A 10223-nucleotide genomic window follows, 5' to 3' on the forward strand; every position below is an offset into this window, starting at 1 on the left:
AACAACAGGAACTATGGAAGAAACAACAGGAACTATAGAAGAAACAACAGGAACTATGGAAGAAACAACAGGAACTATGGAAGAAACAACAGGAACTATGGAAGAAACAACAGGAACTATAGAATAAATCACAGAAATCACAGCTCTCCCTGTCCTCTGCCGTGCCCTGATTGTATTACTGTTGATGATATCTGTAAATGTGCATGTACACCATGACCCATCTACTGTTGCTAGCCCCAATTCTGACTTGTTCTCTGATATCTGGTTCAATGATTTCTGCTCTCTTAAAAGCCTTGGTTTTCTGCATGTTAACACTAGAAGCTTATTACCTAAAATGGATCAATTGAAAGTGTGGGTTCACAGCTCCAATCCAGATGTGTTGGTCATTACTGAGAAGTGGTTAAGAGAGAGTGTTTTTGAACACTGACGTATATAATATTTTTCGGCAAAGATCTTCCAAAGGTGATGGAGTGACAATCTTTATCATGGAACACCTTCAGTGCTCGGTTGTCTCCACCAAGTCTGACCCCAAACAATTCGATTTGCTGGTTTTATGCATTAAACTTTCAAATAACTTTGTTGACTGTTACTGGGTGTTATCGTCCTCCATCAGCACCGGCCGTTACCCTAAATGCCCTAAGCTCTCTCCTTGCCTCTTACACTAAGTCTGAATTTGTCCTGTTAGGTGACCTAAACTGGGACATGCTTAAATCACCTGACCAAGTCCTAAAACAATGGGACTCCCTAAATCTTTCTCAGATTATTACTAATCCCACAAGATATATGACTCCAAACATCCAGAAAAGGTTACTCTCCTTGATGTTATCCTTACAAATACTCCTAAATCATTTTCACTCAAACTGGACCGTTTTATCTCCATCTCTTCATTCAAAGACTCAAATCATGGACACTCTTACTGACAGTTGTGGCTGCTTCGCCTGATGTATTGTTGTCTCTACCTTGTTGCCCTTTGTGCTGTTGTCTGTGCCCAGTAATGTTTGTACCATGTTTTGTTTCGCTACCATGTTGTGCTGCTGCCATCTTGTGTTGCTACCATGTTGTTATCATGTTGTGTTGCTGCCATGCTATGTTGTTGTCTTAGGTCTCTCTTTATGTAGTGTTGTGTTGTCTCTCTTGTCGCGATGTGTGTTTTGTCCTATATTTATTTATTTTTTAATCCCAGCCCCCGTTCCCGCAGGAGGCCTTTTGACTTTTGGTAGGCCATCATTGTAAATAAGAATTTGTTCTTAACTGACTTGCCTAGTTAAATAAAGGTAAAATAAAGGTAAAAAGCATCAATACACCTCTCAAATAAACACCCAGATTATCTATCATCTCAAGTTTACAATTTGAAAAGAAAACCATGTTTAACTGAAGACAATAAATTGTGCAAACTGAAGCTGTGCATCATGCTCTGTGGCACATAGTAAATATGATGCTGTTGCTAAAAGGATATACTTACACACAAACAGTAGATATCTCATCTTATAGGTGAGACTAACCTCTATATCGGAGATGGTAGATGGTAGACTAGCCTCTATATCAGAAATGGCAGACTAGCCTCTCTATCAGAGATGGCAGACTAGCCTCTATCAGAAATGGCAGACTAGCCTCTCTATCAGAGATGGCAGACTAGCCTCTATATCAGAGATGATAGACTAGTCTCTATCAGAAATGGCAGATTAGCCTCTCTATCAGAGATGGCAGACTAGTCTCTATCAGAGATGGTAGACTAGCCTCTATCAGAAATGGCAGACTAGCCTCTATATCAGAGACGGCAGACTAGCCTCTCTATCAGAAATGGCAGATTAGCCTCTCTATCAGAGACGGCAGACTAGCCTCTCTATCAGAAATGGCGGACTAGCCTCTATATCAGAAATGGCAGATTAGCCTCTCTATCAGAAATGGCAGACTAGCCTCTCTATCAGAAATGGCAGACTAGCCTCTCTATCAGAAATGGCAGACTAGCCTCTATATCAGAGATGGTAGACTAGCCTCTATCAGAAATGGCAGACTAGCCTCTATATTAGAGACGGCAGACTAGCCTCTCTATCGGAGACGGCAGACTAGCCTCTCTATCGGAGACGGCAGACTAGCCTCTCTATCGGAGACGGCAGACTAGCCTCTATATCAGAGATGGTAAACTAGCCTCTCTATCGGAGATGACCGACTCCTGAGCACAGCTCCAGTTGACGAGCCCCTCAGAGCGATAGATCAGAGTCACACATCCTTACAAAGTCCTCTGTCACAGCACTGCTGAAGCCCTGAAAAAGATAGAAGTGAACAGGTGACACAGGACACTAACATACTGTAACGTCGAGCACCCGATTCCCTCTTTTTGTTCAAGGTTGGCTGAATCTGTCACGACTTCCGCCGAAGTTGGTCCCTCTCCTTGTTCGGGCGGCGTTCTGCGGTCAAAGTCACCGACCTTCTAGCCATCGCTGATCCACTTTTCATTTTCCATTGGTTTTGTCTTGTCTTCCATCACACCTGGTTCCAATTCCATCAATTACATGTTGTGTATTTAACCCTCTGTTCCCCCCCCCCATGTCCTTGTCGGTAATTGTTTCTTGTAGTGCTTGTGCACGTTATGCTGGTATTTTCCGGGTTTTGTTTGACCCATTTATTGTATTGTTCTGTTGACGGTGGTTTGTGGATATTAAACGACACCGTTGTAAATCAGTTTTCGCTCTCCTGCGCCTGACTTCTCTGCCGCCAGTACGCACCTCACTACAGAATCGCATTTATGGTATACTTTCTTTTCATTATTGTAAAACAGGATAGGGTGTAAACCAGTGATTTATACATACAATAGATGACTGATAGGGAGCCACCGTGCCTCCATCTTGGCACTCCCTCACCATTGTAAAAAAATGTTTTGGAAGCTATGGAAATGCATGTATTAATGTCTTCATTCGTTTTTGTCACATCGATTCTATTACAGACACCTTAATGAACACCTTAACATTATATTATGTGAGCTAAACACAGAAATAAATAAAAGAAAATATATTTTTTTAATAATTTTGGGAGATTATTAATGTTACTGTCCCCACTACAACATCAAAAATACTTGAAACGTTTAATTGAAATACTGTAGAATTCCATTCATTCCTATGGAGGACTGCAATATGGCTGTCAGGTGGCTTCAAAACTTCTCAATGGCCAATGCATAGCATCAGCAATGCAGGGTTTATATACATCATTGGTGTAAACCTGAAGACTAAACCAGTTTGCTGGGTTGGATACTGAATCACCACAAGACTGCTGGCTTGAGCAGTATGGATGATGTCTTAACTGACTTGTGAAATCATCAACCAACACACTGGAGAACTTTCGGTTTCTTTAATGGATAACTGTAGATAGTGGTTATACAAGGGTAGAAAAGAGAGAACATATTATAGTACACAATAATATACAATTACATTTAAATGGAAAGATAATGCAGTCTATACACTGGTATACAATACAGTTCTGGTATGCTTGCATGACGGTAAACAATAAAGTGGCATGCAAGGACACGTGACCACCATTAGGTGTAATAAACTGCGTATTGACCATAAAATGGAGGACATAGCACTCAATTTACAACTTAAAACATTTTATGAGTCTCTAATAAGCTGCCACATTTACAAGCAGACTGTACAATGTAAAAAAATGATTCATAGAATCATAACTATTCTTATCTCAATCATAAACATAAACTGCAATGCATCGTGTGCATGACGCATAGAACATAGTTAGGCTGGCTAACTAGCTAGTAGCTAGCATAGAACATAGTTAGGCTGGCTAACTAGCTAGTAGCTAGCATAGAACATAGTTAGGCTGGCTAACTAGCTAGTAGCTAGCACGCATCAGCAACTTCAGACTTTTAGGCACAAATACACTTCAAATCCTTAACGCCTCAATCACACCGACAGCGTCATTGCATTTCGGTACACCAGAATTACATTCATTTCCAATAGAACGCTGTGTTTGCCTTGCAGCATTACGTTGCAGAGGCAGTTGCAGTGTGTTCTGTGTGGTGCATACATTGGATTTATCGAACGTATGCATCAAACTGTATGCGTAGGCGGCTTGACAGAAATGGTAGCAGAAGGTTGCACACATATCCAGATGATCCACACCTAACATTTTGCATTGTGAGGCTGTAGGTGTGTGTCACGTCCTGACCAGCAGATGGAGCTAGTGTTTTAGTTTTGGGGTCAGGACGTGACAGGTTTGTGTTTGTATATGTTGGTTGGATGATCGGGACTTCCAATTGAAGGCAGGTGTGTATAGTTGCCTTTGATTGGAAGTCCTATATAGGTGTGTGTGTTTGTCTTTGGGGTTGTGGGGAATTGTTGTGAGCACTGCTGTGTTTGGTTTAGCCTGCCACGCCGTCACATCGTGAGTACCGTTCATTGTTTTGTTGTTTTGTTTTTTTCTCAAGTGGATGCTCTACTCCTTTTTTTGGTAATAAAAAAGAATGAGTGTCCACACTTCCGCTGCGCCTTGGTCCTCCTTTCATATCCACGAAGAAAACCGTGACAGTGTGATCGAGGCGTATGAGTCTATTGATGCAGCCGTCTGTCAATCTAAGTAACAATAAATAAAAAAAATCCCCATGAAAGAGTGTATTTATCTAATGCTAAAATATGTACTTTTTTTGGGTGACCTGACCAAATTCACAAAGAAATGTGAGTTATAGATCTGTCATTCTTATTGAATGCAAGTCCAAGAAGCGATATATCTGTTCTATGTGCTCTATTTCTATGCTTCCCGTTTTTAAAGTTTCATTTTTGCATCTTTTCCTTTAGGTTTTGTACACCAGCTTCAAAAAGCTGAAAATACAATATTATTGATTACGGAAAATATACTGTATTTCACAGTGGTTTAAATCAGGGGTTCTCAAACTTTTTCACTAAGGCCCCCCTTCCAGCATTGGAGATATTAGGCAATCTATTAGAATTTTAACAACCAGGAAATGACGGAGTGATTTCTGCATAGTCCATCAAAGCTCGAGATATCTGCAGGGCTGCATCTCAATCTGCTGCATCTGAGGTGGAAGGTGGCCAAGCTACAGCAGTGTTTGTCAGACCATGAGGACATCCCAAAAATCTGTCTTCTAACGAAAACCACGAGACTCTCACAAACACCATGGTGTTCTCCGTTTTGCTCTACGACCCCCACAAGTGTCCCGTCTGAAGGGAACCCATACAAATTAATGGAAGTATGGAGGTAGTTTTATGCCAGCAAAAATAATCGGTTAAATATGTGTAAAAAAAATATATATATATAAATATTTCCTGAGCTTTCCTACATATAGGACAGACATTTCAAAACCTTATTGCTTATTTTTTGTATTTTTTGCCATTTATGAATGTGTTATTATTATTATTATTATTATTATGTGTGTATATATATATTGTTTTATGCCTAAAATCTAAATAAAATAGCTAAAGGATGCATGGTATGACCATGTTAAAACAATATCAATATGTTAGCTTAGTAGAACCACCCCCACGGCTGAGACTTTACAGGTTTAAACACGGTGCACCTTTGTCTTGTTGCTTTCTGTGGGTGAACTCACTAGCGATGGGTCGCGAACAAACCGCTCTTTATGAACGGATCTTTTTGGTTAACATCGGGTACGAATCGCATTGGTGAAAGAGACGTTCATATGACTCCCTGATTTGCATACTGCTACTACTGCTTTATGAGTTCATAACAACATGTTTCAGCTGATAAGTTATACAATTGTTATTTAAAGAGGGTGAATCCTACTGCGGAAACAACAATAAATAGTGGGAAGAGTCTGTCAATCAGTGCATTAAAGAAGTATCTTTTTTTTTTTGCATGCCATCTAATAATTTTCCCAGGTAAAAATGTATTTGAACGTGCATTTTACAATCTCACATAATGGTAGCCTACCTTTTGAGATTTACATTGGAGATTTGTTTCATGGTTCTAGGTCTATTTTTATAAGCATTTTGAGCTGTCCGGGAGCCAAATGATCCAGCTCACCGAAAAGACTCGGAATGCCCATCACTAGAACTCATGAATTGTCTGTTTTCTGTCTTCATCACAACTCACTTACAGGAGGCGGGACTTACAACGAGCAGCTAAAGAGAAATGTTTCTGATTGGGTGGAAAGTTAGGGGTACTTGACAGGCGCTGTCGGGCATTCTAACAAAAGGGACAAACTATGGGGGTGCATAGGGAAATACAGAACCTGAATGCATAGCCGTTATCAGTTATACAGGAACATATAATACAGTATAGTCTCACTTGTAAAAGAGGTCTGCCTCAATGGCACTTCATGGAGAAAGTTTTTTTTTTGATCATGAGATCTTGAAACTAGTAATGTAACTACTACTAAATGTACTATTAACTAGTACTGACCGGATCCAAGGTGAGGCAGGCTCTGCTCCAGTCCAGAGATGTTCCCTCAGCTGGTGATAGATCTCCTCTCCCGTACTGGAACACGCAGACAGAACCCTTACTGGAATACGCAGACAGAACCCTTACTGGAACACACAGACAGAATCCTTACTGGAACAGACAGACAGAACCCGTACTAGAACAGACAGACAAAACCCTTACTGGAACACACAGACAGAACCCTTACTGGAACAGACAGACAGAACCCTTACTGGAACACACAGACAGAACCCGTACTGGAACACGCAGACAGAACCCTTACTGTAACACACAGACAGAACCCTTACTGGAACACACAGTCAGAACCCTTACTGGAACACGCAGACAGAACCCTTACTGGAACACACAGACAGAACCCTTACTGGAACACACAGACAGAACCCTTACTGGAACAGACAGACAGGACCCTTACTGGAACACACAGACAGAACCCTTACTGGAACAGACAGACAGAACCCTTACTGGAACACACAGACAGAACCCTTACTGGAACACACAGACAGAACCCTTACTGGAACAGACAGACAGAACCCTTACTGGAACACACAGACAGAACCCATACTGGAACACACAGACAGAACCCTTACTGGAACAGACAGACAGAACCCTTACTGGAACAGACAGACAGAACCCGTACTGGAACAGACAGACAGAACCCTTACTGGAACACACAGACAGAACCCTTACTGGAACAGACAGACAGAACCCTTACTGGAACACACAGACAGAACCCTTACTGGAACAGACAGACAGAACCCTTACTGGAACACACAGACAGAACCCTTACTGGAACACACAGACAGAACCCATACTGGAACACACAGACAGAACCCTTACTGGAACAGACAGACAGAACCCATACTGGAACAGACAGACAGAACCCTTACTGGAACAGACAGACAGAACCCTTACTGGAACACACAGACAGAACCCTTACTGGAACACACAGACAGAACCCTTACTGGAACAGACAGACAGAACCCTTACTGGAACACACAGACAGAACCCTTACTGGAACAGACAGACAGAACCCTTACTGGAACACACAGACAGAACCCTTACTGGAACAGACAGACAGAACCCTTACTGGAACACACAGACAGAACCCTTACTGGAACAGACAGACAGAACCCTTACTGGAACACACAGACAGAACCCTTACTGGAACACACAGACAGAACCCTTACTGGAACACACAGACAGAACCCTTACTGGAACACACAGACAGAACCCTTACTGGAACAGACAGACAGAACCCTTACTGGAACACACAGACAGAACAAAATATAAAAATAGAATATTGCTTTATTTCATTAAGAAGATGGATAGTTGTATGATTCTACTAATGACAGTGGACAGAAGACAGAAGACAGAAGAGAACGAGAGTGAGAGAGAGAATAAGAGAGAGAGAGAGAGAATAAGAGAAGAGAAAAAGGGACCTTCTACTCACTCTTTCATGTCCACACTTCCTTTACAAACTCCTGTCTTCGCTTTCCTCGTTTCCTAAACATCCTCTTCTCCACCACCGTCTGAAAGAAAGACTAGAGGGTTGGACACGTTTTTATATTTAGCTTGAAAGAGAAGCGAATGTGAAAGATAATATAGACAGCCAGGTCAGGGAGACATACCTGTGTAGCGATGCCTGCATGGTCACAGCGTAGTACCCATGGAACTTTGTAACCCTGCATCCTGCTACAACCACACATTCAATCAGAAAAACAATACATTAAACAATAAAACAAGGCAAGTATATTAGCCATTAAAAAAAACATCACATATGCTTCAGCTACGACAGTTCTCAAATGACTGATATAATTGTATATGGTGACTTCAATCAAACGTGTGCCATTACATTTCAGCTGAACAAAAAACTTCTCTATCCAACGGATTCCATTACTGTTGCTGAGAAGAATAGTTACTAGCGAGCCAGTGCGTCCTCTATGGCCACTGTGAGGTGCAGCGTGCCAGTCACATTAGGTGGAGGGATACGCATGGAGAATGGCCGAGGTGCAGCGTGCCGGTCACATTAGGTGGAGGGATACGCATGGAGAATGGCCGAGGTGCAGCGTGCCAGTCACATTAGGTGGAGGGATACGCATGGAGAATGGCCGAGGTGCAGCGTGCCGGTCACATTAGGTGGAGGGATACACATGGAAAAGGAACGATTCACAGCATGTGGCAGTCTGTTCTGTATGGGAATGAGAAACAAAACAGGCATTTGAAAATATAGCATTATTATAGCATTATCACATACAATGTTATTAGATTTTTATTACACTATATCATAACATGGGGCCCCATGGGACAATTTTAAAGTATGACTTATAATACTCTATTCTCTTACATGGATCTCTGGGGTGAAAAAGCCTTCTTTCTCCCACCACTGGTACCAGCTTGTCACCACATATTCAGGAGTGGAGGATGAAGGGGAGGGCAAGGTGGTGTTTAACAAAGGCATGGTCAGGGTGAATAAGAACGGAGGAATTTATTTAGCGAAGCCTGGCAAATGAAACAAACCGATGTTTAAAAAGACTGACGTACAGCCAGATGACACAGGACAGGACTAGGGTGTGAGTCCAGGAAATACATGACCTTTATTTTCCCCAGGCGGTGGTGAAGCACTGTACACTTTCCTCTCATTCTCACTCCAGCTCATTCCTTGATCTTCTAAGAAGGCATGGATGTAATATCTTGTCAACTTTCATGTCAAAAATGTGAAAATAAGGAGCCTAGATGTGTAGGGGTATGTTATGTAGTTTACAATATAAGAGTCTTACTGTGTAGACTGCTCCTTCTCTCTCCTCCACCTCTCTTTCTCAGCCGTGGGTCCGAAGAGCAGGAGTTGATTGAGAAGAGGGTTTCCCTGTATTGTGAGAACACAGCCTGCGTGACCATGTCTCCCACACTGTGTGTACCCCTCTCTCTGCTATCCTCAGACAGAGGACCTCCACATCTCCTGCAAAACAAATTGGAAGGACTGTTGTTTAGTTGTTCAATTGGCCATTATGAAAGGGAGTTGCAATATACACTGAAAAATATATATAAATGCAACGTGCAACAATTTCAAAGATTTTACTGAGTTACAGTTCATTTCATGAAATCAGTCAATTGAAATAAATTCATTAGGCCCTAATCTATGGATTTCACATGATTGGGAATACAGATATGCATCTGTTGGTCACAGATAACTTAAAAAAAGGTAGGGGCGTGGAAAAATGTAGGGGCGTGGATCAGAAAACCAGTCAGTATCTGGTGTGACCACCATTGGCCTCATGCAGTGCGACACATATCCTTTGCACAGAGTTGATTGTGGCCTGTGGAAGGTTGTCCCACTCTTCTTCAATGGCTGTGCAAAGTTGCTAGATATTGGTGGGAACTTGAACATGCTGTTGTACATGCCGATCCAGAGCATCCCAAACATGCTCAATGGGTGACATGTCTGGTGAGTATGCAGGCCATGGGAAGAACTGAGACATTTTCAGCTTCCAGGAATTGTGTACAGATCCTTGAGACATGGGGCTGTGCATTATCATGCTGAAACATGATGTGATGGCGGCAGATGAATGGCACGACAATGGGCCTCAGGATCTCGTCACAGTATTTCTGTGCATTAAAATTGCCATTGATAAAATGCAATTGTGTTTGTTGTCCGTAACTTATACCTGTCCATACCATAACCCCACCGTCAGCATGGGGCACTCTGTTCATAACATTGACATCAGCAAACCGCTCGCCCACACGACGCCATACACGCAGTCTGCCATCTGCCCGGTACAGATGAAGCGTGAAGAGCACACTTC

The 10223-nt window shown here is 42.1% G+C and overlaps 1 long non-coding RNA gene across 1 annotated transcript; it reads right to left on the minus strand.

The window, feature by feature from the left end:
* Positions 1–4447: 4447 nt before the first annotated feature.
* Positions 4448–9440, minus strand: LOC115175318 (uncharacterized). Its single transcript, XR_003872018.1, has 7 exons — positions 9201–9440; positions 8768–9090; positions 8321–8611; positions 8052–8115; positions 7874–7952; positions 6385–6509; positions 4448–4577 (listed from the first exon to the last, which is right to left on the minus strand). It is a non-coding gene; the product is annotated as an uncharacterized LOC115175318 (long non-coding RNA).
* Positions 9441–10223: the final 783 nt, after the last annotated feature.

The sequence above is a fragment of the Salmo trutta genome, chromosome 36, assembly GCF_901001165.1.
Source record: "Salmo trutta chromosome 36, fSalTru1.1, whole genome shotgun sequence".
NCBI classification, from domain to species: domain Eukaryota; kingdom Metazoa; phylum Chordata; class Actinopteri; order Salmoniformes; family Salmonidae; genus Salmo; species Salmo trutta.